This window comes from Macrobrachium nipponense, chromosome 44 (genome assembly GCF_015104395.2).
Source record: "Macrobrachium nipponense isolate FS-2020 chromosome 44, ASM1510439v2, whole genome shotgun sequence".
Classification (NCBI taxonomy): Eukaryota; Metazoa; Arthropoda; class Malacostraca; order Decapoda; family Palaemonidae; genus Macrobrachium; species Macrobrachium nipponense.
In genome coordinates this window covers 38,008,538-38,029,387 of record NC_087221.1, presented here as the reverse complement: position 1 = coordinate 38,029,387, position 20,850 = coordinate 38,008,538, and the positions used below count along the sequence as shown (strand labels likewise).

At 41.7% G+C, this 20,850-nt stretch overlaps 2 protein-coding genes across 8 annotated transcripts in view; one reads left to right on the top strand and one right to left on the bottom strand.

The window, feature by feature from the left end:
• LOC135204197 (uncharacterized) overlaps positions 1 to 20,850 on the top strand; it is a 35,408-nt gene that overhangs the window by 7,072 nt on the left and 7,486 nt on the right. The gene's annotated exons all lie outside the window — the stretch shown is intronic.
• Positions 18,571 to 20,850, bottom strand: part of LOC135204199 (uncharacterized) — an 89,993-nt gene continuing 87,713 nt past the window's right edge. For 4 of the 6 annotated variants that reach the window (XM_064234286.1, XM_064234285.1, XM_064234288.1 and 1 more), the window contains exon 8: positions 18,573 to 19,362. The gene's annotated coding sequence lies outside the window, so the exon portion shown is untranslated. Of the gene's footprint in view, positions 19,363 to 20,850 lie in introns of all 6 variants that reach the window. The other 2 variants (XM_064234290.1, XM_064234289.1) reach the window with 2 other exon arrangements.

Genomic DNA, 20,850 nt, shown 5'->3' with positions numbered 1-20,850 from the left:
GCAACTCAGGATGACGAGTCAGCGACAGCTACTGCGTATTGAATTGCCCGAGGCATTTCAGTATCAGCTGCCGCTTTGAGATAGACGGTTGTTTATGTCTTTCTCACCTGCTTTGTGATTGAATAACAACCGTATCTCTGCCCAACAATCACGGACTTAAGTCTCTGATTAACGGGGATTCTCGCATACATGAATGACCATCTACTGCTGAGAAACGCTAGTATTCATCGTCTTCGGTATTGCGAGAATTTTAAACAGAGATATCTATTCGACTCTCATCTTTCTGTTTACCGCACGGTAACAGAATTCTGTAATAGTCTCTTGCTGCATCGTATCCCGATAATGCGAATGATTTTTTGCGGAATCTGAGTTTGTCCTCAAAATATCTTGTATTCGGAGGTGTACAATTGTTCATTGTTCACCCGGATTAGCAGATGTATTGAAAGAGACATCGCCTACTCCCACACCTGCCAGCTCTACTTCCAAACGTTCAGCCCATGAGAAGCAGTTCTTCAAGCGGCTCTCCCCTGTGTTTCATTACTGAAGAACGCCCCGCTTTCATTGCACAACGGACAGCAATGAAATGGCGGTTAGCGTTTTCAGTCATTTGTAAGCACAGGTTTAGAATCTTGAGATTTCCTTCTCTCGATTCAGCTGGAAGACGTAGGTTGCATTCATTGCCTACCTTCGTCTTCAACGTCACAGTGTTGTTTCTCCTTAAGCTGAGATTCAACGTCTATGAGATTTTCTTGCCATCAGGGACCTCGGTCTTTTGAAGGCAATTGACTTTCGCCTTTTGAGCTTATGCATTAAGAGAATCATCGCCGCGCCGTCCGGCATCGGTGACTAACAAATATTTTATTTGTTTGGTCTCTCAGCATAACTCTTTAAAGGGCGAAGGTCACGTGACTTACCCGGATGCTTGGACAACTTGCCTCTACTGATTCCGAACCAGTCAGTCGGCAGCTGTCAGAGCGTCCGAGTCAGTTACGAACTATGCTGTGGACTTAGTTCGGTTGTTCCAGAGCAATCATTACTTCGTCTTAATAGCTTGTCAGTATGAGTACTGTACATAACCAAAGTCGAGAAGAGGGATAGGTCATACGACTATTCCCTTCTTTTCGTCTTAGGTAACTGCATGACTTCTCTTGAGAAGTCAAGCACAAAGGGATGGGGATTTGTGACGCTCGATTTCGTACCGATCTTCGTAGCGAAGACTCAGAACCCTTCGGTAACTACGATTGGTTCGAGTCCTTCACAATACCCTCCCTAATGGACGTCACCGCCTCCGATACGAAGGCTATGCTGCTTTGTCCTGTGAAGGTGCGACGGAGCTGTCTGAAGAAACTCGACACCCAGGATGAGTGTGGACGCCTCTTCATCATTCTCTCGCGTTCCGCAAGAACTTCTCCGTGGCGCAGGTAATGAAGGCAGGCGCCTGGTCCAACCGGACCGCATGCACCTCCTTCTACCTTCAGGATATTGCCCACAGTTCCTTGGATCTTTTTCCTTGGAACCGTGGTGGTTGCTCAACACGTTGTGTAGTTAACCCAGACCCTCGCAGGCTGAACAGCATCGAGTCCTGGTGTGACCGTAAGAATGGATGAGGAATGAGAGTGTGACTGGCTCCTCTTCCCAATCTTTTTCTTCCCTCTACCTTTGGGTAGAGGGACACGGTCGTCACCCTGCTGGGTAAGGACAAGATGCAGGTGAGCTACTCAATAGAGCACCATCCTATCCCTTTCAGTAGGGATAGGAGTAAATATCCACCACTTCCTCCAACAAGGGGGGAGGAAGTGGATGCCAAATTGAGACAAACCCATCATTTTATGATTGTCTCTTGCAAACAGGAACAAGTTCTTGCTTGCTGGTACGAAGAGATACGCTTGCCTCTCTCTTAGTACTTGGCCCAGAGGTCTGACCATTGATCCTGCGGTGCACACCCCGATCAATCGGACAGAGGTTTGGATCCCTCCCTTGCTCTTACGACCAGGGAGGCACTCCAGGGTTGGACGAACACCAGTCTGTTCACCAAAAAGACTCAGATTCCTCCCACCAAGAAGTGAGTCTTCCTATTGTTAAAGGACCGAGGGTTTGTATTACGTATCGGAACAAATGACAATTTGTCGAAAATTGCATTTTTCCTAACTATACAAACTGAGGTCCTTTACATATAGTCCCACCTCATGCCACCCCTCACTCTGCAACTTTTTGCATGGGCCTAAAGCAAAAGTGATTCTTCACCTCTCGGGCGCGCGGGCGCGCGCACGATCGACAAGCAGTTAACTACCGTTCTCCCCTTGTTCGAAGCTTACGACCGTCCCAGCTGCCGCTAGTTACCTTCCTATTGTTAAAGGACCTCAGGTTTGTATAGTTAGGAAAAATGCAATTTTCGACAAATTGTCATATCTTGTAAAAAATACTTGATCACAAAAAACTTGATTGACAACTAAGCAGCATACCTACTATGGGTTTCAGAGTAAGTGCAAGCACGTTTTTTGGCAATATTTCTGTAACAAACACTCATATCAGAACGAGATTTTACTATAGTGCATTACACCCAGTGCCGTAATTTATAAGGGTATCGTGAATCACTAATCATAAAGAGTAACGACACTTGTCCTTGTACCAAGAGACAAAAACTCCATTATCCAGAAATGGATACGAACACACGTAAAAAGCTCCACCTACCCTCCCCCCCTACCCCTGTCCTCCTTCCTTCCTTCGCCTTCCTTTCTCTCTCTCTGTTGCCAATTGGTATGTGTTCACCCTCCAAGCTGGGTATAAGACTTACACAAAACGTGGAAATTGGTGAAATTAGACTATGTATTGAAAGTATATATACATAAATATTAAAGCAATTTTATCATTATTGCATTACCATGACAACTAGAATTCATGAAAACAGTTTATAATAATGCATCGACGTATGTGTGAAGCTCCACTAATGTGGTAACGATGATTTTGCCATTCTTAGCATGCAGACATTAAAGGTTACATTTATTTCTGGCATACAGTTATTAAAAAAATCAAAATAGTACTAATATAGACTTAAATCCATGAAAAGTGCTAGAAAAAAAAAAACATAATCCACTTATCCGTAGTCTGTTCTGCTATGGTTTTCAGCAGCCAGATGTACGACAAGGTTAGAAACATTGGATTGTATCTACTTTAGAAATATCTGTAATTTTTTGGGGATTTGGTTGCAAAAAAGGGGTAATAGACATGAATTAAATAAACATTTTGAAATAACAAAGTAAAGTTGAACTACATAATGAGTAAAGTAAACAATTAAGGGAATAAAACTTTGCAGCATCGTCGTCTGCTGCTCGTAACTGTGTTTTTGGAGTGAGCGCTTAGGAACCAGGAACAGCAACCTGGTTCAAGTGCAATGTGGAGTGAATTAAGACCAAAATGTGTATAATAACAATCAAATAGCACTGAGGAGTTTCAGTTGCGATGGCAGTAAGGATAAAACCACCGATTACAAGGTAAAAATGAATTCAGTTCAAACCATGACCCCGAGAATAACAAGTTTCATACTTTCACTAATATAGGCAACAAAATGTTGTTTTATTGTGCTGATTACAACTGCAATCTTGAGTAAGATCAATAAAAGTTACATATATATGCTAACATTGTTCAAATGAGTGCTGGGAAAGATGGTGTCCATCCGTGACTAGACCCGTCCAGCCTGACGATCGCCGCCATATTGGATTCCAAGCTTCCTTGAAAACATATTTCACAAAGAACGTCACATGCTTATTTTAGTTCGTATGGGGCTTTCATATATCACATTATGTTGAAGAAACTTCAATCTTTTGAATGGTATGGTTAGAGTTGTAATTGTATTCTTGTTTCACCAATTAAAGATCGAGTGACTAAAACCCGGCCAGCGTGATGATGGTGGATCGTCTGTGATTGTTTACCCTAAAAGAATTTGTTTTGTTTGTTTGTATGGTGTTTTTACGTTGAATGAAACCAGTGGTTAGGTATTCAGCAATGGGACCAACGGCTTTACGTGACTTCCGAACCACGTCGAGAGTAAACTTCTGTCACCAGAAATACACGTCCGTGACCCCTCAATGGAATGCCCGAGAATTGAACTCGTGGCCACAGAGGTGGCAGGTCAAGACCATGCCGATCATGCCAATGAGACACTAAAAGAATTTGAAATGCATTAGTGTGTTGGGTCAGTACATGTGGTTGTTTACCCTGACGGTCACGGCTGGCCACCCTCGGAAAAAGTACTTATAACGCGTCCTGACACCAGAGATGGTCATCAGTCGCGACTTCTTGTTGGTGAGAGACGCAGCTAAAGACCTCTACTCTCCTTTCGAAGTAAGTATTTTCTCCAAAGTTAGAAATTAAGGCCAAATTTAAAGCTTTAAACAGAGGGCAGTGAAAAGGGTGGCCAACACAGTGCAAACTTCACCAAAATGCTTTCGAAATTTATACTTATGATTAAATAACTTAGAAGATTGACGCCATCTCGATGTTTGCAGAGTTGCTTGTGTCAACAAACTTCCCATTTCCTGTGATAAATCCGCACACCACTTGTACCCATAGACGCTGGGGCACTTTCATCCCAACAATCGGAAAACGGTCCCCGGCCACAAAGTTTTTAAGGAAACTACTGTTTTGGTAGAAGACGACGAAGTCTGCACTAGGTAATTCTTTAAATAAATAGTAAAACATCAATATTTTACATATTTATGATGATTAATTTGAAAATATTCGTTATTGAAAAAGTAACCTGATTCCTGACTCAAATTTAAGTAATTATTTTTCGGAATTAGAACGTTCTTTTAAGTCCTGTATTATGACGTCACGACATCTTGACTTTCGTACCTATTGTAAATGAATTGCTATACTCAACTTTCTTGCAGAACAGTTTACCAGTTATTCATGGAGATTGTTATCAGCTATTCATGTAATTGTTGTAATTGTAATGTGCATATATATCTTTATTATTTACTTTTTGGATATATAAAGATGTTTTACTGCCGGATTACCGCCATAGTGTGACGCAATCGCTAATGTGGCAACTATGATTTTGCCATTCTTTGCATGCAAACATTAAAGGTTACATTTATTTCTGGCATACAGTTATTAAAAAAAATCAAAATACTAATATAGACTTAAATCAATGAAAAGTGCTAGAAAAAAAAAAAACATAATCCACTTATCCGTAGTCTGTTCTGCTATGGTTTTCAGCAGCCAGATGTACGACAAGGTTAGAAACATTGGATTGTATCTACTTTAGAAATATCTGTAATTTTTTGGGGATTTGGTTGCAAAAAAGGGGTAATAGACATGAATTAAATAAACATTTTGAAATAACAAAGTAAAGTTGAACTACATAATGAGTAAAGTAAACAATTAAGGGAATAAAACTTTGCAGCATCGTCGTCTGCTGCTCGTAACTGTGTTTTTGGAGTGAGCGCTTAGGAACCAGGAACAGCAACCTGGTTCAAGTGCAATGTGGAGTGAATTAAGACCAAAATGTGTATAATAACAATCAAATAGCACTGAGGAGTTTCAGTTGCGATGGCAGTAAGGATAAAACCACCGATTACAAGGTAAAAATGAATTCAGTTCAAACCATGACCCCGGGAATAACGAAGTTTCATACTTTCACTAATATAGGCAACAAAATGTTGTTTTATTGTGCTGATTACAACTGCAATCTTGAGTAAGATCAATAAAAGTTACATATATATGCTAACATTGTTCAAATGAGTGCTGGGAAAGATGGTGTCCATCCGTGACTAGACCCGTCCAGCCTGACGATCGCCGCCATATTGGATTCCAAGCTTCCTTGAAAACATATTTCACAAAGAACGTCACATGCTTATTTTAGTTCGTATGGGGCTTTCATATATCACATTATGTTGAAGAAACTTCAATCTTTTGAATGGTATGGTTAGAGTTGTAATTGTATTCTTGTTTCACCAATTAAAGATCGAGTGACTAAAACCCGGCCAGCGTGATGATGGTGGATCGTCTGTGATTGTTTACCCTAAAAGAATTTGTTTTGTTTGTTTGTATGGTGTTTTTACGTTGAATGAAACCAGTGGTTAGGTATTCAGCAATGGGACCAACGGCTTTACGTGACTTCCGAACCACGTCGAGAGTAAACTTCTGTCACCAGAAATACACATCCGTGACCCCTCAATGGAATGCCCGAGAATTGAACTCGTGGCCACAGAGGTGGCAGGTCAAGACCATGCCGATCATGCCAATGAGACACTAAAAGAATTTGAAATGCATTAGGGTAAACAACCACATGTACTGACCCAACACACTGACGGTCACGGCTGGCCACCCTCGGAAAAAGTACTTATAACGCGTCCTGACACCAGAGATGGTCATCAGTCGCGACTTCTTGTTGGGTGAGAGACGCAGCTAAAGACCTCTACTCTCCTTTCGAAGTAAGTATTTTCTCCAAAGTTAGAAATTAAGGCCAAATTTAAAGCTTTAAACAGAGGGCAGTGAAAAGGGTGGCCAACACAGTGCAAACTTCACCAAAATGCTTTCGAAATTTATACTTATGATTAAATAACTTAGAAGATTGACTCCATCTCGATGTTTGCGGAGTTGCTTGTGTCAACAAACTTCCCATTTCCTGTGATAAATCCGCACACCACTTGTACCCATAGACGCTGGGGCACTTTCATCCAACAATCGGAAAACGGTCCCCGGCCACAAAGTTTTAAGGAAACTACTGTTTTGGTCGAAGACGACGAAGTCTGCACTAGGTAATTCTTTAAATAAATAGTAAAACATCAATATTTTACATATTTATGATGATTAATTTGAAAATATTCGTTATTGAAAAAGTAACCTGATTCCTGACTCAAATTTAAGTAATTATTTTTCGGAATTAGAACGTTCTTTTAAGTCCTGTATTATGACGTCACGACATCTTGACTTTCGTACCTATTGTAAATGAATTGCTATACTCAACTTTCTTGCAGAACAGTTTACCAGTTATTCATGGAGATTGTTATCAGCTATTCATGTAATTGTTGTAATTGTAATGTGCATATATATCTTTATTATTTACTTTTTGGATATATAAAGATGTTTTACTGCCGGATTACCGCCATAGTGTGACGCAATCGCTAATGTGGCAACTATGATTTTGCCATTCTTTGCATGCAAACATTAAAGGTTACATTTATTTCTGGCATACAGTTATTAAAAAAAATCAAAATACTAATATAGACTTAAATCAATGAAAAGTGCTAGCAAAAAAACATATATACATATAATCCACTAATCGTCGTCTGATCTGCGATGGTTTTCGGCAGCTAGATGTACGACAAGGTTAGAAGCATTGGATTGTATCTACTTTAGAAATATGTAATTTTTCGGGGTAATTTGGTTGCAAAAAAGGGATAATAGACATGAATTAAATAAACATTTTGAAGTAACAAAGTTATGTTAAACTAAATAATGAGTAAAGTAAACAATTAGGGGAATAAAGCTTTGCACTTCTTAAACAGTGTCGTTGTCTGCTGCTCGTAACTGTGTTTGTGAAGTGAGCGCTTAGGAACCAGGAACAGCAACGTGGTTCAAGTGCAATTTGGAGTGGATTAAGACCAATAATGTGTATAATTACAATCAAATAAACACTGGAGTTTCTGTTGTGATGGCAGTAAGGATAAAAATGTTTATTGTTATAATACAATTAAGTTTGTTCATACTTACTGGCAGATATATATATAGCTGTATTCTCCGAAGTCCGACAGAATTTCAAAATTCGCGGCACACGCAGTGGGCGGCCAGGTGGTAGCACCCATTCCCGCCGCTGGGAGGCGGATATCAGGAACTATTCCCATTTTCTATTCATATTTTATCAGTGCCACTGTCTCCTGAGGGGAGGTGGGTGGGCACTTTAATTATATATATCTGCCAGGTAAGTATGAAACAAACTTAATTGTATTTATAACAATAACATTTTGTTCATGAAACTTACCTGACAGATATATATATAGCTGAATCCCACCTTCGGATGGTGGGAAGAGACAGAATAGGATTTTTGGGAAACTAAATTAAGTAGACGATATACATCTTGGTTCCTCACCTGTTAGCATAGCCGACTTCGTGATTACTGTCACCAAAGTCTGCTTCTGCGTTACTAGAGTTGCCAGCGAGGTAGAGACCTGTAATGCTGTGCGCTCTAGATGATCTGTCAACGGGGGCGTGACCACAATGTGACTAGACCATATGACCATACTTCTGAGGGCACCGAAGCTAAAACCACCACCTGACCTAACCTATCAAAGTTAGTTCCATAACTTCTAGGCTAAAGAAAAGGAAACGCGCCTCAAGCGAGCAACCCTTCAAAGTTAAAAGCACACCTATCCCTTTTCTATCGGATAGGATTCGTGTTGCTTCCTGCCCCCCCAATAATATACTCACGGATATGTATGGTCCTAGCGACTTACGGATCTGAAATGTCGTCTTCACATCCCGTCGGGCGGAGTGAGCTGAACGAACAGAGTTGCTTCGCTAAAGCATGGCACTCAGGATGTTACCGAGTGTCATGCTCTGTTGAAATGCTTCCGAGGCCGCGCCCGCCCTCACCTCTTGAGCATTCATATTAAGAAAAAATCTCAAATCTTTATGCAAAAACATAATGAATGAGACCTCTTAAAAGAACTCCTTGGCTATAATGCCAGGGTGTTCTTGGACATGAACCAGTCTGGTCTTTTTACAGAACACCGCAGATTGTCGGGAGTGTGAAACGAACCCAGAGTTGCTTCGCTAAAGCGTGGCACTCAGGATGTTAACTGAGTGTCATGCTCTGTTGAAATGCTTCCGAGGCCGCCGCCCTCACCTCTTGAGCATTCATATTAAGAAAAAATCTCAAATCTTTATGCAAACATAATGAATGAGACTTCTTAAAAGATCTCCTTGCATAATGCCAGGGTGTTCTTGGACATGAAACCAGTCTGATCTTTTACGGAACACCGCAGATTGTCCGTTGACCTCGACTTTCTATAGTTTTATCAAGATAAAACTTGAGAGACCCAACAGGGCACAGGACTCTCTAATGCCCTTGCCCAATAATTTTGTGCCATACCCTTGGTCTCCAAGCATTCGGGTCAAGGGTTAGACAGGTTTTCGTTTTTCTCAAGAACGGAAGGCTTAGAGGACAGACCGCATTATGTCCTTTAAAGCTAAAACCTCTGATGATGGCTTAAAACCTCACTAACCCTCTTTGCCGTGGCTAGAGCGGTTAGAATGTTAGCCTTTCTGGTCACGTGTATTAAGTTCGCAGAAAGGATAGGTTCGAAATGCTTTTTGGCATCAGAAACTCGGACTACGTCTAAGTCCCATGCCAGAACCTGCGATCCAGAGAATTTCAAGATCTCCCCAGACCTCAAAAGATCGTGAAGCTTTGTTGTTTGACAGAACCGAATCTCTGAGCCTAGAGGCCGTCAACAACATATTTGCATATTCTACAATAGTTAGGACTTTCTAGCTTATCTCATACTTCATACGGAAAGATAGAACCATAAAGAAATTCACAGAGGTCGAGGTGGAGGAACAGTCATTTCCCTTCACTATCTCCAGAAACGGCCCCCCCTCCGATTGAACACTGAAAATAGGCAGCACTGCTTTCGCCTTGGCCAAGAGACTGCCATTAATCTTGAAGATCTTATCGCTTCTCGATAGTCTGAACGCCTTCAGACTCAGAGAGGAGAGATATTAGATACTTCACTAAGTGACGATGTTAGATTACACGATTCTCTCGGGAAGGGTCTTTGGACAATTCTACTGAATTACCTGACCTCTGTGAATCCAAACCTCTTAGAGGCAACATGTGGAGACTAAAGCTAATCCTCTAGGATCATGAATAAGGGAACAACTTAAGAGGAAGCTCCTTCGTCTTCAATATACGAAAAACTTAACGAAAGGACGCCCTCAGTCTCTCCTCAACTTTCGACATACTTCTAAGTGAGGATTACTCAGACGTCAGTAGTTGTTGCCTTCGATCGAGAAGACGCGCACGGACGTGCACTAGTTTAACGAACCTCTTGAGGATCGTTACGTTCCGTGCCCAAGCCCATAACCAACTCTCTCTTCTTGAGCTATGAGAGAGCTGAGAAATTATCCGAGATGATTTGGGCCACTCGATCCAAACTCACCCTTCGAGGAACTGGAGAGCGACCAGTTTGGCTTCCAATTCTTTCAGACAATGTGCCAGAACATCTGTTCCTCTGTTCGGATGTCTGGCACCCTCTCGCTATCACCCGAGGTGATCCTCAAGCCGATGAGAGAAAATTAGAATTATTACTAGATCTTTGATGTTATTCCATTTCCAATTTCTTCGTGAGGAAAAAATGTAGAGGTCTTGAATTGCTGTTTATTCAGGGAAAACAAAACAAGCTTCTCCAGCGAGGAAATGGTCCCCAGCAAACTCATCCATTCCCTCACTCAGCCTGCTTCCTTCCCTAAATAAGGCTGCGCTTTGCATAAGCAGGAGAGCATTATTATAGTGCTATGCCCGCGGTAGATTCGTACAGAATTCTGTTACCGTGCGGTAAACCCGCACCGAACAAGTATAAAAGATATCTTGTTGAAATTATCTAAGTAAACGGAAGGCGTGTTCATTCAAGATTACTAGAAATTTCCTCAACCCGAGGCTTAAAAACAAAATCCATGATTGTAGGGCAGAGAGACGGCTTATTCAGCCATTCCCGCAAGGGAGAGAGACGTAACCAACCGCGCATGTCACCAGAGCTAAGCCGGTACTGCGTAGATCACAGTAACAGCAGCCTTGTTCATCGTCTCGCACTATCTGCCTGAGTTGCCAGCTACTCCTTTTACGAATGGGATAGGTATGAAATTATCGAGCAAAAGGAAACTCTCAAGCAGGCATATTTAAACGAAACAAAATTCGCTAAATACAGAAGCTGTTGGTTTTGTTGTCGTAACAATACCTGAAGAGTTGTTCTTACTCCGAAAATTCTCTTGGAAGGTTGAAGGGAGTGACAATTAAAATACATTAGAACAACAGTTTCTTTCGGCTTCTATCCGCAGAGGTAAATACGATATGCGTATATGACTTGACCCTATGCGTTAGCAAAATGACGCAAAGATAAACTACGTAAGTATTGTAGTAATTGAACATCGAATTCTCTACTACATCTTTCCTCGACGAGGAAGAGAGAAAGAAAGGAAAACGACTGTCCACGTTCTAATGATTGAGACTTTTTGAACAGAAACTCCTTGATTCTTTGCCAAGACTCTTGCCAAGAAAAGGGATAATATTCGAATAGAGATCATCAAGAGAGAACCGAGGATCGAAAAGGACCGTTCAATGTTCTTATGATATTGGACATAAGACTTCCTGGATCTAGTCTACAAGTCTTTTTCTTACTCCCCGGATGAGCCTCTGAAAATTAATGAGAGCTCTTCCGAATTTGTTAATGAGTTTATCCGCTTAACGATAAAACGTTAAAATCTATGTCAAAGAGAACTACCCCATTTATGAGGGGTCCCCCACTAAAATGACAAAACGTTTAGTATCTTGACAATGGGGGAAAACGTCCTTAACTTGACAAAAAACAATTGGACAGTTTGCTAATAGGGGAAAAACCCTTTAAACATGACCGAAAGTCACCCAGGAATCAGAGTATATAATCTTCCCGATTCTCAGAGAAATCGATGAAGAGGGCAAAGAGGGGATCGAAGAAAAAATTTGGGTGGTATCTCTCCGCTAACTCCGAATCCTTCTTTCAAAAATTTCTGTAAAGGAATGTCCTGTGGAGAGTCTTGAAAAAAACCTCCTCTTGACGAGCGTTTAGATAGCGTCAAGCGTCCTAAGAAACGTCCTGAACAGCAAATAAGAGCTGTCTACAAGAGTCCTTTCTCTCGCAAAGCGTCCTGTCGAGCTTCCACCGAAGCGTCCTGGCGAATGTCCACAAAAGCGTCCTCATAAGCGCTGAAGCATGCAAGGCCCGCCAAGAGGCGTCCTGGCGAGCGACCTTGCCAACATCTCAATGTTATGACGAACCGCGTTTTGCGGATGATGTTGAATATTTTCAAGGGACGTCCTCATGCGAGTCTCCATGGAGAGCCGCACGCTGCTCCTGAAGTGTGTGAACACTAAAGGAAGACGTACGGCTTTCGTCTTCAAGACGGGCCTTAAAGACCTTCATACCTTCTTACAAAGACAGTGGTCGCCTGTGCGGCAACTTGCGTCTTAGTAATGCAAAAGAACATCTCCAGAAACGCCCTCAGCACAGGAACGCCGAGCGTCCGAAAGACACCCTCGCTTGCCGAGCGTACTGGAGAATGTCTCTACTTATAGGACGTCGAGCACCTCCAAAAGCTTCCTCACGTCTAAATTGCCCTTCTTATGCCGAACCAGAGACATAAGTTGTTTGACTGTGACAAAAGCAGCTTGCCGGACGTCAAACTTATGCTCTTTCGAAGTAAAGCGAACATTACATAACGTATACGGAGCGCCATGAGGAGAGGAGACGAATACTGAGTTGCTCCTCCAAAAAGGTGGAATCAAGAATGTCCTTGATTACATCAATTGCTTTTGGGAATGCTAGCGAGTGAAACAGCTGGCAACCTCTAATTGATGAGCGTTCACTCGCAGGAGGCTCAAATCACTCTTCTGGCAAGATGAATGAGCCTCCTTAATATGTCCCTTAGGAAAGAGCCAGTGCATTCTTCGAAAAGGGTAAATGTGGTCTCTCCTGAGCACCACAAACAATTACCCAAAGGACCTCTTACTTCCTTCGTTTAAGTAAATAAAAATTTGAGAGCCCTGACAGGGCACAGGACTCTTTCATCCTCTCGTGACGAGAGCTTCTTAAGGAGGCGCGAGTCCTTCCGAGAGCTCCAACCCGTGTGGGGAGGACGCCTCGGAGGACGAGAAGCAATCCTTCAAGATTCGTGCACGTGCTCGATCTTCGGCAGCCTGGGAAGCGACAACAGGACCTGCCGAAAGGAAGCCAGATCAGCATGAAAAACCCGTAACCCTCCTTCGGCTTTTGACATGCCCTCTCCCTGGTTTCCTGGGAGTACCGACAGAGGTCTTAGGTCATAGAGGCGTTATGGGGGCCGAACTCTGACGTTCCTCCTGCCTGTACTAGGAGAGAGGACGGGTTGAAGCGTCCCGTTCTCTAAAGCTTTCTTTAGAGGGCGCGAGTCCTTCCGAGAGCTCCAACCCTTGCGCGGGGAGGCGCCTCGGAGGACGAGAAGCAATCCTTCAAGATTCGTGCACGTGCACGATCTTTAGCAGCCTGGGAATCGTCAACAGGTCCTGCCGAAGGGACGCCAGATCGGTGGGGAGCCCCCGTAACCCTCTTGCGGCTTTCGACATGCCCTCTCCCTGAGTCCTGGGAGTCCGACAGAGGTCCAGGCCTAGAGGCATTATGGGGCTGATCTGACGCCCCCTCCACAACACAAGGCGGGGCACTACACTTCACAACACTGATTGGAGAGCGAGCACTTTAGTCAAAGATTACTTGATGTAATCCTCTAGCAGACACTTCTTCTAGGCCCGTAAGCCATACCACAGGGTTAGGCAAAATAAAATCTACAGGAGGTTAGAAGGTTCATTATTTCTAACTTCTGTTTACTGTGGAGGAAAACTCCTGATTCTAACACGCTCTAAAATGCGTACATGAATCCTACTTCTTCCGTAATCAGTCACACATTACACTAATTACATTGAACTTATGCAAAGAAAACATGTAAACGTCATATATACTAAAGCGTGTCTCTACCGAAAGTTCCGGTAGCCTCACCTTACCCCATGCAGACAACAAAGTCTGAAACTAGGCTAACTAGCTTCAGACATCAAATGCAATGAAAAAATTTACGATAGCGTATGCCTAGCCACAAATCCAAGTCAATAATCGAAAGAATAATTAGGATACTTAAGCGGCTAATGAAGTTTCAAAATCCTAGGCGGAGGTCTGTAAACAGTTGTTTACCGACCGGCGACAGAAAAAATATGAATAGAAAATGGGAATAGTTCCTGATATCCGCCTCCCAGCGGCGGGAATGGGTACTACCACCTGGCCGCCCACTGCGTGTGCCGCGAATTTTGAAATTCTGTCGGACTTCGGAGAATACAGCTATATATATATCTGTCAGGTAAGTTTCATGAACAAACCACCGATTACAAGGTAAAAATTAATTCAGTTCAAACCATGACCCCGGGAATAACAAGTTTCATACTTTCACTAATATAGGCAACAAAATGTTGTTTTATTGTGCTGATTACAGCTGCAATCTTGAGTAAGATCAATAAACATTACATATATATAATGCTAACATTGTTCAAATGAGTGCTGGGAAAGATGGTGGATAGTCCGTGATTAGACCGGCCAGCCTGACGATAGCCGCCATATTGGATTTCAAAACTGCCTTGAAAACATATTTTACGAAGAGCGTCACATGCTTATTTTAGTTCGTATGGGGGTTTCATAAATCACATTATGTTGATGAAACTTCAATCTTTTGAATGGTATGCTTGGAGTTGTAATTAGATTAGATTATAACATTTTGGCACATAGCCAAGCGCCGGAGCCGAGGGGCCATTCAGCACATATATATCTTAAGAATAAAAAAAGTCACTGTCACACAAACAAACATACACACAACCGATCTAACATACAAATCATTCATTCATAAAAACCAAACAAGAAACCTAAAACAATTAAAAGAAAACTACAATTCGTAAAAAAGACCAATATTTTTTAAAAATGTCATAATTTGCTCTGCCCGAGCACCTTCACCTAAAATATCTGCAAGAGACTTATTTGCCAGCAAACAAGCTCTACGTTTGGTTTCAAAATGAGGGCACTCCACCAAAATATGCACCACAGTCAAATCCACATGACAGGTGGAACAGCAAGGAACCTGCCTATCCGCTCCACTCGTCATTAGATACCCGTGAGTATATTTAGTGGGGCCAATACGCAATCTAGCTAAAACTATCTCAGACCTTCTATCCATCCGGCTATGAGGCCAAGGATGAACAGAAGGCCTAATCGATTTCAATTTAAGATTATTATCTAAAGTAGACCAGTGGGCCTGCCACTGGTCTCTACAATAAAATCGAATGGTACTTTTAAAATCAGATACAGGGACGCCCATGTGGAAATGTGCCTAAGCCTAGTTGCAGCCTTAGCAGCGCAGCGTCGGCTCGCTCATTCTCGACAATTCCAACATGGGACGGAGCCCAACAAAATCCTCTTCTATTAATTAAAAGATAAAACCAATCTTGTACTTCTTGCACTAAAGGGTGGCAAGAGACTAGGCTTTTTAGAGAAGATTAAACACTCAAAGAGTCGGTAAAAATGGTAAAAACCTTGTTAGTACAAGAACTATAAAAAATATATTTAAGAGCAGTCAAAACTGCCAGCAGTTCAGCTGTAAAAACAGAAGAATTAGAAGGAAGTTTCTTTTTAATGATATTACCACTAGTCACTACAGAGCAACCAACACCATCAGAACCCTTCGAGCCATCAGTATATATATGATGAGAATCACCATGTTCGGAAGCATGGTCCAAGAAACTTGCCCTCAACTGTTCACCAGAACTGTTGCTCCTGCTGTCCCTAATTGGGCAGATTTCTAGGCATGGTCTATTCCAAGGAGGAAACTTTGAAGGCGAAATTTCAGCTACTGCAGGGGGAAGTAATCCCACCTCCCTGGCAGAGCTTGCTAGTTGGACCTCAAGCGGCTTTGGCAGTCTTGGTCTATTTGGGGCTCTGTCAGTTGGTTCTCTAACGTACTTATAGTTAGGGTTTAGCTTTGACGTAAGTATTCTGGAGTTGTAATTGTATTCTTGTTTAACCAATTAAATATCGAGTGAATAAGACCCGGCCAGCGTGATGGTGGATCGTCCATGATTGTTTACCCTATTTGGGTGATTTGGGACTCCGTGAAAACAACTCTAACAACTATCTTTTTGTTGTTTTTTCTAGTATATATACCTAGTAGCCTACTAGGTAGGTAGCTAAACACTTATGGTAGGTGGACCTGAGCTATAAGAGAGGCCCCCATGGGAGGGATTGTGGTTTTGGTAGGCCACAGCTCAATATGTTAAGGTCATACCCAACTAAAGAGGACATCCTATTGCGACCCTAAAGATAAAGTTCTACCTGTCCTTGGATCCATAGCTGCAGTTTGAAGTCATACATTTGTTATAAGTGTAATGAAACTTTTATGTATTCAGTTGAAGTGTTTTTGCCTATTATTTACATTCTTGTGCTCTGTGTATCAGGTTTTGTATTTTGAAACTTTGGAATTTTTTTAAAAAAACATTATAACCAAACATTTTCACATTCTCTAAAGGAAGTCAAAGGTCAACTGTATATGTCATGTATGATAATGTTAATAATGAGAGCGAGATTTTTAAGATGAAAAATGATGCAAGTACACTCAGGAATAGAAACAAAATTGTTCATATGTCAGTCAAATGTCTATTATACTTTAAAGGCAGTTTTTTTTATATATTTTCTAATCATATATAACACATTTCTGAAAGAGAGAGAGAGAATTGGTGTTTTGGACAAGGGATTTTAACATCTCTCATGAATGCCTAAAGATGCAAATCCTACATCCCAGAGCTAAATGGGATATCAGAAACAACCCAGGCTACGAAATTAATCCGTTCCGAAGTGGCCTTCGTAACCTGATTTTTTCGTATCCAGAACTACGTTTTACATGTAAATTGCCTAATTTGTTCCAAGCCCTACAAAAACACCACAGTAAATTTTATAATAAAGCTAAATTGACCAATAAACAATTAAATATAACAATTTAGACCATTCAATACCTAACCTAACCATTACTATACCTGTAAATAGTGTATTAGTGTACAGGGGACCCGATACACTGTATGTACGTATGTAGTAAAATGTGGAACCTAACCTTTTGAGTGAGGCGATGTCCAAAAGTGGTGACAGAGGAGGACAAATGGCAGAAAACGTGAACACTTAACTTTATGAAACACATTAAAAAATGGCAGAATACATTAACACTAAACTTTACGAAACACATCAACAAATGGCCGAGTGCAACGATCTCATCAAGATCTGGTTGTGAAACAGTTTCAGGATCGTCAACTGTTTCTGAATCTGCATCAACTTCGCCCACGTTGAATCCCTCGAAGTCTCGGGCGGATATGGCATCAGGCCAGAGTTTCCTCCACGAAGAATTCAAGGTTCGCGTCGAAGCCTCTTGCCAAGCTTGATCGATGAGTCGGATGCATATCACGATATCAAAATGCTCCTTCCAAAATTCACGCAGGGTGATGTCGAAACATCTCTTAAAAAGATGTTTTGTATACAGCTTCTTGAAGTTTGATATCACTTGCTGGTCCATGGGCTGGAGGAGAGGGGTGGTGTTAGGCAGAAGATAAAGAACCTTGATGAAAGAATGCTCCACTAGGATATCTTCCAAGGCCAGGAGGGTGAGCAGGGCCATTGTCCAACACCAGCAGACATTTCAAGAGGGAGGCGCTTCTCTTCCAAGAATTTCTTCACTGTCAGGCTGAAACACAGATTTACCCACTTGGTGAACAAAAGTCTCATTACCCAGGCTTTCGCATTAGCCCTCCACATCATCGGAAGCTTCTCCTTTAGCACTTTGTGGGCCTTGAAGGCTCGAGGAGTCTCGGAATGATACACAAGTAGGGGCTTCACCTTACAATCCTCACTGGTGTTAGAACAAAGTGCAAGCGAAGCATATCTTTCATAGGCTTATGCCCGGGTAGCTTCTTCTCTTCCTCCGTGATGTATGTCCGACGAGGCATTTTTTTTCCATAAAAGGCCAGTCTCGTCACAGTTGAAGACTTGCTGAGAACTGTAGCCTTCCTTGATTGTCATCTCGTCGAACGTCTTAACAAAGGCTTGGGCCACTTTCGTGTCCGAGCTGGCAGGCTCCCCATGCCGCACCACTGAATGGATGCCAGTCTGTTTACGAAAGTTATCAAACCAACCCCAGGAAGCCTTGAAGTCTGGGGTTGCCTTCGATGTCCCTTCTCCTGCGTTGTCTTCGGCCTGAGCACTCAGATCACCGAAAATGGCGCTGGCCCTCTGGCAGATTGCCGTCTCAGTTATCGTATCGCCAGCGATTTCCTTGTCCTAATCCATACAAGCAGCAGCCTCTCCATCTCATCATGCACGTGGCTCCTCTTGTTGGAAAAAATAGTCACGCCCTTGGAAGGTGTAGCTGCTTTGATGGCTTCCTTCTGGTTAAGGATAGTGCCTATCGTTGACAGATTTCGGCCGTATCCCTTAGCGATCACACTCGACCGCATGCCAGCCTCATACTTCTTGATTATCTCCATCTTTGTCTCCATTGAAAGCATCCTCTTCTTTCCGTGAACTTCAGCAACATTCTTAGGACCCATGGCTAATAAAGTAACTTGCAGTCCAACGAAAGCGAAATCACTAAAACTAATTTACGTTAACGAACGAAATCTACGTGAATGAACGAATTCCAAGTGTACAATAACACTGCCGAAACGAAATGGTCAAGGAACTCCCTTACGTAGATGCATGATGGGATAGATGCTGACCAATAGGAGAGCACGATCTTACGGCAGTAACTAGCATCAGGAACCAATGGGAGAGTGGGAGGATGGTGGCGAGTCTACTGAGTTGGCGGCACGTGAGTTTTACGAATTATCTTCGTCTGCTTTTGTAACCTGGATTTTTCGTACGTAGGGACTTTCGTATGTAGGGGTATGACTACTGTATAGAATTGTTTCTCTCTCTTCAAGATAACAACAACTTGTAGTCAAAAGGATATCAAAATAGCCCAGATTACATGTTACATGTATCTTGTCTTTATTTTTGTAATTTTTACAGTATTTCTTGGTTTTATGTGAATGTAGTATCAGAGTGTAAAAATCACTTTTGATTTAATTTAATTTAGCCCATTCATAACTCTACATGTATCATTTACACACTTTTTGCCATTAACACAGGTTTGATGTCATCAATTCCAAATATACTGCATTGCTCATTTTCTTAGCAAATAATGCTCCGACCCATTTCTGCATATTTAGTTCCAATTTCAAATTGGGAGGATCTGTTCAAATAATTATTTTCACTTATGTCTATTTTCATCACTTATGTCTATTTTCATATGTCCTTAGTACTACTGAGTTGAGTTCATGAAAATTAAGTGCTTATTATTTAAGTTCATTATAACATATATATCTCAGTTCACTTTAATTAAATAAGAAAAATCTTTATAATTGCACTTTTACGCCACAAATTAAGTGACAAAATATCATATCCTGTTATATAAAATGCTGTAGGAGATTCGAGGTTGAATACTACCCTGGTCTTGGCTAGTGCTCTGAAAAGAAAATAATCATGTTCAGTGAATGTGATCACTTGATTGTAACGTACACGAAAAGGACTGTTTTTACGCTAAGCTTATACTACAGCTTAAATATACATTTTACTAATGAAAATACACGAGACAAACAGACTTTTCTTTAGCTTATTAAAAGTACAATTCTTTGCCTTTCAGGCTACTCCTGTCACCTTAATGGAAGGAATTGTGTTGCTCTATTATTTTTCTTTGTTATGTATTACACCTTACAGCAACCAAGTACTGTTATTAAATCTTATATAAATGATATTGTTATTTTACAATAAAGTTTTGTACATACTTACCTGGCAGACATATACTTAGCTTACGTCTCTGACGTCACGACAGAATTCAAAACTTGCGGCTAACGCGACAGGTAGGTCAGGTGATCTACCTTACCCGCCGCTGGGAGGCGGGTGTAAGAACCATCATACCTTTCTTGCCAGATTTTTTCTCTCTTATACCTGTCTCCTGAGGGGAGGCTGGGGCCATCAATCGTATATGTCTGCCAGGTAAGTATGTACAAAACTTTATTGTAAAATAACAATATCATTTTTGTACATGAACTTTCCTGTCAGACATATACTTAGCTGATTGACACCCTTGGTGGAGGGTACAAGACAGAAAATAACAAATAAAAGGTAAACAACACCTGTTGTAGGATAAAAATAACCTTGGTTCTTACCTGTTTAGGCTGAAGACTTCATAGATACTGTCTATTAGTCTGCATAGCCATAAGAGCTACAGCGAAGGGCGTGACCTACAGCTGAAAAGACTCTTGGGTCTACTAACGGGACTTGATATCCGCTTACTTAGTAGAATCCAAGTCGGATCATGTCAATGGGGGTTCGCCCTCTTCTATGACAGAACCTGTCCACTACCAACGCAGGGAGCTTCAAACCAAATCCGATCACCTAACCAAACTAACGTTATTAGCATTACGAAACGAAAAAAGATGCCTACCTGCATCATTTTTCATACAACCATATGAACTCAATTACCCAAAAAAAAAAAAACAAGGGAAAAAACTACTAAGGATATGTTCCAGCTCCCTGCCCCAGCACCGAATCCGCCGATACGTACGGGCCTAACGCGAAGCACTCGTCATACGTAATACTGACGTCTTTTAGGTAGTGGTTGGCGAATACTGAATTACATCTCCAGAATGTAGTTTTCATCAGATTCTGAAGAGACATATTCTTCTTAAAGGCCAAGGAACAAGTGGCAATCGCTCTTACTTCATGAGCCTTGACTTTTTAGGATCTTGAAATGTTTCCTCATTACAAGCTTTATGTGCTTCTTTCACAACACTTCTAATGAAGAAAGACAGCGCATTTTTCGACAATGGTCTGCTGGGGTCCTTTACAGAGCACCATAGTCTATCCTCAATGCCCTTAAGGGTTTTCTTCTTCTGAAGGTAGTATTTTAAACTCCTAACAGGGCAAAGAGTTCTTTCAGGTTCTTCCCCTA